A 6,496-nucleotide genomic window follows, 5' to 3' on the forward strand; every position below is an offset into this window, starting at 1 on the left:
GTTTCTCACAGAAGGTCGCAGGCTAGTAGAACAGTAATGAAGTTCCACTTATGACCTCCAACATCACACGGAGTCTCACCTTCGGAAGCCTGAGGCACATGCCAGCCCTGCCGTGTCCCACCTTACAATGTCCTGGGCTGTTTGGACTAGTGTGGGCAGGGCTGAAGGAAACTAACGAGGGAAGGGGCAGGACACTGGGGCTTGCGGTGGCCAGGAGCCACTACCACCCCCAGGCCTAATGGGTTGTAAAGGGAACTTAATCTGAATTTGTAATGTGAGAGTGGCTATGAGGCAGGAAGGGGCAAACATGGGCCATGGGTATAGGAAATTCAGATTGGTTTTGAGCAAGCCAAAGCTGTGAAATGGAGAAGAGATTAGCAGAGTCAATGGCCAGGTGGTTCAACCGCAGGACCAATGGGACTAGAAAGGGAGGTACTTTATTACCCTAATGGCAGAAGATCAACAAACTTCTGCATTTGAAGTGAAAACCAGAAAACTTGGTCTGTGTAGCTGAAGCTAGGTGCTTCCATTTCCCCAGGCCATATTCCAATTTCAGTGAAGCTCAGTTGTACAGCCATCCCTAGGTCAAGCTCTTCACTGCCATGAGTAACCTCACAATTAATCTCACAACCAGAGATGGATTAAACTGAATACCCGGAAATTTCAACAAGGAATGTGTGCTACCAATATGAGAAAGACTATACCACCTCACTGAGAAATATAAAAGACATAGCTAAAAGATTTTCCTTAACTGAAGTTTTAAAAGATGCCATTTTTTCCCAAATTAATTTATATTACCACGATTGTAATCAACATCCCAAGGAGATTTGGAACTAAATTATTTTAAAGGTTACTTAAAGAATACATGAAAATACCAAATAAATATTTGAAAACAAAGGAAGGTATATATATATATATATATATATATATATATATACCTTCCTTTGTTTATTATATATATATATTCCTTTGTTATATATATATATATAACATCATATATATATATATAACATCATATATATATATAACATCATATATATATATGACATCATATATATATATATATAACATCATATATATATATATGACATCATATATATATATATATATAACATCTTATAAACCTGCAGTAATTAAGTATGACTGAGATACAAAAATCATCAAACATTATCAGTACATTAGAATAATTGCTCCAGAAAAAGACCAAACTCCATGTAAGAATTGAACACTTTCTTTAATGTTTATTTATTTTTTTGAGAGAGAGAGAGACAGAGAGAGACAGAGAGCATGTGCAGGGAAGGGGCAGAGAAGAGAGGGAGACACAGAATTCGAAGCAGGCTCCAGGTTCTGACCTGTCAGCAGACAGCTCGACTCGGGGCCTGAAATCACAAACCGTGAGATCATGACCTGAGCCAAAGTCAGATGCTTAACTGACTGAGCCACCCAGGTGCCCCAAGGATTGAACACTTTCTAAAGGAAGCATCCCAAATTACCGGGAAAAAATATTTTTAGATGTGTTAAGCTTTGTTGAGGTATGTTTAATAATTTAAATTCTTTTTTATATCATATAATTAGGTCAATGCATGGGTAACCATAAAATGGTAAGAAAACACATAAGGTTGTCAAATCTTTGGTGATGGGTGTAGTTTTTAAACCAAAAAACAGTGAGGAATGGGGCGTTGGATGGCTCAGTTGGTTAAGCATCCAGCTCTTGATTTCAGCTCAGGTCGTGATCTCATGGTTCATGGTATATAGTCCCATGTTGGGCTCTGTGCTGTTAGCTTGGGATTCTCTTTCTCCCTCTCCGTATGCCCCCGCTTACACATGGGCACTCTCTCTCTCGAAATAAATAAATAAACTTAAAAAAAAAACTTAAAAAAAATAACCCTCAAAAATAATCCAAAGCATGGAAAAATTCTTTTGAACAAAAATATCTTTAGCAGTAATTTTGGAAACATCCAAAATATCTAACAAGAGAACTGTTGAGTACACTATGATATATGCACTCAAAAAATATTATGAAACTACCTTTATTAATAGTTTTTTAAATGAAGAATATATATATTATTTACAAAAATTGGATAATACCATATACAATTATCTCCTATACATAGGAATGGATTGAAAGGAAACTAACATATATTAAAATGTTTTTTTCTAGTTTTATTGAGATATTATTGACATATAACATGTAAGATTAAGGTGCACAGTCTGATGATTTGACCCTTGAAAAACACGGAAGTTAGGGACGCTGACCTACCGCATAGTTGAAAATACATGAATAACTTTTGAGTCCCCAAAAACTTAACTACTGATAGCTTACTGTTGACTAGACACCTTATCAATAACACCAACAGTTGATTAACACATATTGTATATGTATTATACACTGTAATCTTACAATAAAGTAAACAAGAGAAAAGAAGATATTGGAAAATCATAAGAGAAAATACATTTGTAATACTGTACTGTATAAAAAAAAACCCACATATAAATGGACCCATACAGTTTAAACCCGTGTTATTCAAAGATCAACTGCAGTCTTTTTTTCACATGTGTTTATAAAATATTTAGCTGTAGTGATGCTGTTAGCTGCCTATTCCAAGATAAAAGACCTTTGTTGAAATATAAAGTGTTTATAAAATATTTTAAGGACTCTGAAGAAGTTTTGTTTTCCTTGCTTAACTGTTAGATCTTACTAACAAAATTTGTATAGCTTTTAAACATATAACTGAAAAATTTAAATCAACAGGTGGGGTGGAAGAGAAAGTTGAGGTAAATCTCCCAGAATAAGAACAAAAAATATAAAGAGATGAATAATAGAAAAGATAAGAAAATTAGAGAGTCAGAGCAAGTAGTCCACCATCCAAACCAGTAAGAGTGCTAGGAGGGAGCAAAAATACGGAGGTTACCAAATAAATAATGGGAAAAAATTGTTCTTTGAATTGAAGAATGTGAATCTCCAGATTCAAATAGTCCATCAAATATCTACCACAATGAATGAAACCAAATCCACACCGAATCACATCATGGAGACATTGCACAATATCATAACTAGGGAGAAGATCCCAAAGGAAAAACGTAACTTACAACACAATTGGAGTCAAACTGGCATCAGACTTCTTAACAGCATGTTGCAACTAGAAGGTAGAGGAGCAATGCCCTTAAAATTCTGAGGAAGATAATTTCCACCCTAGAATTTCAACCCGGGAAAGGGGATAGCTAATTCGAGAAGGATTTGATAAAGGGCTAAAACTACAGAGTGAGAAGAGATACCACAGTCCTAAAAACTCTGTGTTCCCATCCCGAAGTCCATGGAAGGAAGGAAGGTAGTGGTTACCAGGATTCAGAAAGAGAAGACTGTCTTGAGTAGATAAGTGACTTTCAATGGAGGGCCATAGCCTGCCGAGGCCCTAATGTTGTGATTGAGGGAATAAATACCTGTCTTCCCTTTCCATCCTCCCTAGAGATTGGCTGACCTCCAGCAGAAACCTGAGGGCAAGGGAGCCAGCTGATGTAGTTCCTAAAGGTTGGCCTCCTGGGGACGGAGACCAGAGTGAAGGGTGGAGACTGACAGGTTCTGGAGAGGCAATCAGAGAATATCTGTCACAGCAGCTGAACCACCAATCAATTGTGAAGACGGAGTAAAAACATTTTCTGAAATATGAAAACTCTCCTCCCATGTACCATGAGCTTCAGCAAAATGAGTTAACAAGGTAGGGAATACATGAGACCCAACCAAGTGGTTCCAGCTAAGAAGCTTCAGAACAAAATGCTCATGCCTATAGAGCATCCAATACAGATTTTAGAGGAAGGATGGAAGGTGGGGAAGGAGGTCTCTAAGAAGGGGGGGGGGGGGGAAGGGGGGAACTGATATTTTTTTTTCACTGAGAATTATTTAACTACAAGTTACTTAAATGTATGTAATTTCGACTCTCCTTTCGTACTTGAAATCTTTTGGAACTGACAGATTTTATTTGTTGAAGCATTTAGAAGAATTGCTAGGCATTTGACTAATCTGTTGGAGGTGTTCAGGAAAAAAACAATAACTACATTGAAAACTAAGAAAATGGGGGGGGGTCATTATTAATCCAAGTAAAACAAAAGTTATAGAAAGAGTAATCATGAAGAAACCCCAAAAAGCCATCCAAAGATGCAAAAGATAACTTCTAGGAAAGAATCAGCATTTGAATGCTTGCCCGATTCTTGGAACTCATAGCCAATCAGTGTTAAATAGAGAAGCAGTGACATCCAAAAGAACCACAACCTTCTTTTACCAACAACATGTGCATGCACAAAAAGGAAATCAATCCAGGAGGCTAGTCTTCTCACCGGGAGCAGGCACAGAAGCTAACGTCTTCTCCCTCCCCTCCCCCACACCAGGGGGATAAGTGCCAGTGGCAGAACAAGAGAATAGGACTTGAGGGCAAGTATTTCCTCCTACCTTCCCCAAAGCCACAAATTCAGTGTATGCTGAAGGAGAGAAGAGGTTTGATTCAAGTACAAGATTGGATTTTTAAAATGAATCTGAACTGAAATCTTAGTAATAGAAAGAGGCACTTATAACAATCAGCCTGAAATATGATGGAAATAGATCAGCAAGGAAGCTTTTTAACCAGAGGAAAAAAGAGGTTTGATGGGGAAGAGAGGTAGCAATTTCTGAAAAAAACCTCCCAATTTTTTTTTACACGAGTACATTTGAGATTCCCTATTCAGACCAGTTACATAAATTAGAAAACTATCAGATGGTGGTAAGTGCTAGGCAGAGAATTCGAACAGATGTAAAAAAAGAAAAGAAAAAAAGGAAAAAAAAAACCAGATGTGATAAGATGGTGACTATGTTGCTACCTTAGGATGAATGATCAGGGAAAGTCTCTGTGAGAGGCAACATTTAAGCTCAGTTCAGAATAAAGAAGCCAGCCAAAGGAATATGGAGGAGGTGAGTGCAGAGAAGGGAGAGTGGGCAATCTTCCCAGGAAGAAGCTACAGTTAGTGAGAATGCCTGAGCATGGTGTGTTTGACAAATAAAAATAGGCCCAGTATGGCTCGGGTGTAGTGGGCTAGGAGAATGGGACAAAATGAGACCAGAGAACCATGCAGGGGCCAGATGTGAGAGCTGACACTGATGACAGAGGAAGCAAACTGTACCCTCCCTGATGGCAGCAAGGCAAAGAGGCATGTTTCTTGTGGGCTGAGGAAGGGAGCTGAACAAGGGACACAACTCAAGATGTCTATCTGGAGAAGCAGGGTGCCTACGCCAGAGTTGACTACCAGAAGCTAAGACCTGGGAGGGACAGTGGTAAAGCCACTAGCCATAGAAGACATGACCCATGTCAAGGGACTTCTAGCCAAAGTCCTCAATGGGAATTGGCAAAGAGCTCACAGAAGCATTCAATGGAGAAATAGAATTGGTATTTGACATTGGCCACACCCCAGAAGGCCCCAACTCTGATTACATTTGTACCAGGTTAATGAGTCTTTTTTTGCTCCCTTAAGTTGCACCCCTCCACTAATCCCAGAGGGCCCAGAGACAACTAGGGAGTGGGGGAGCAAAGCAGGACGAGGAACAGACCACACCCCATCCCCACAGTGGGTTCTCAGCCTGAAGTAGACTTGATGAAAGTAGAGGCTAGGCTAGGAAAGAGAGATGAGGGAGGGAGATTTTTTTTGGTTGTTATTATTTTGGTTCTTTTTTTAAGTTTATTTATTTTGAAAGAGAGAGAGAGCAGGAGAGCACAAGCAGGGGTGGGGTAGAGAGGACAGACAGAACCCAAGCAGGCTCCTTGCCATCAGCGCCATCAGCACAGAGCCTGATGCAGGGCTGGAACTCACCAACTGCAAGATCGTGATCTGAGCTGAGATCAAGAGTTGGACGTTTAACCAACTGTACCACCCAGGTGCCCCGATGGAGGGAGCTTTAAAGGAAGTAAGACATTGACATTTTTGACATTAGACTAGACTGGAATTTTTATTACCTGAAAAAAATGAGTTACAGGGTACTTGGGTGACTCAGTCTGTTAAACGTTGGACTCTTGATCTCTGCTCAGATCATGATCTCATGATTCATGAAATCAAGACCCATTTGGGGCTCTGCACTGACAGCGTGGAGCCTACTTAAGATTCTCTCTCCCTCTCTGCCTTTTTCTCATTCTCTCAAAATAAATAAACTTAAAAAAAAAAAGAATATAATTCCATAATTCTTCAGGGTTCCCAGAAAAACTGTGGGGCCAGAGGATTCCTCCTACAGAGAAACCGATAACCAAACACATCACAATTGATTTCTTGGAGATGTTTTCTTCCTTTTGCTTGTTTGTATTTTTTTTAATGTTTATTTTTGAGAGATAGTGAGAGACAGACAGACCACAAGTGGGGGAGGGGCAGAGAGAGAGGGTGACACAGAATCTGAAGTAGGCTCCAGGCTCTGAACTGTCAGCACAGAGTCTGACGCAGGGCTTGAACTCATGAGCTGTGAGATCATGACCTGAGCTGAATCAAA

Source organism: Panthera tigris, chromosome B3 (assembly GCF_018350195.1).
Source record: "Panthera tigris isolate Pti1 chromosome B3, P.tigris_Pti1_mat1.1, whole genome shotgun sequence".
NCBI classification, from domain to species: Eukaryota; Metazoa; Chordata; class Mammalia; order Carnivora; family Felidae; genus Panthera; species Panthera tigris.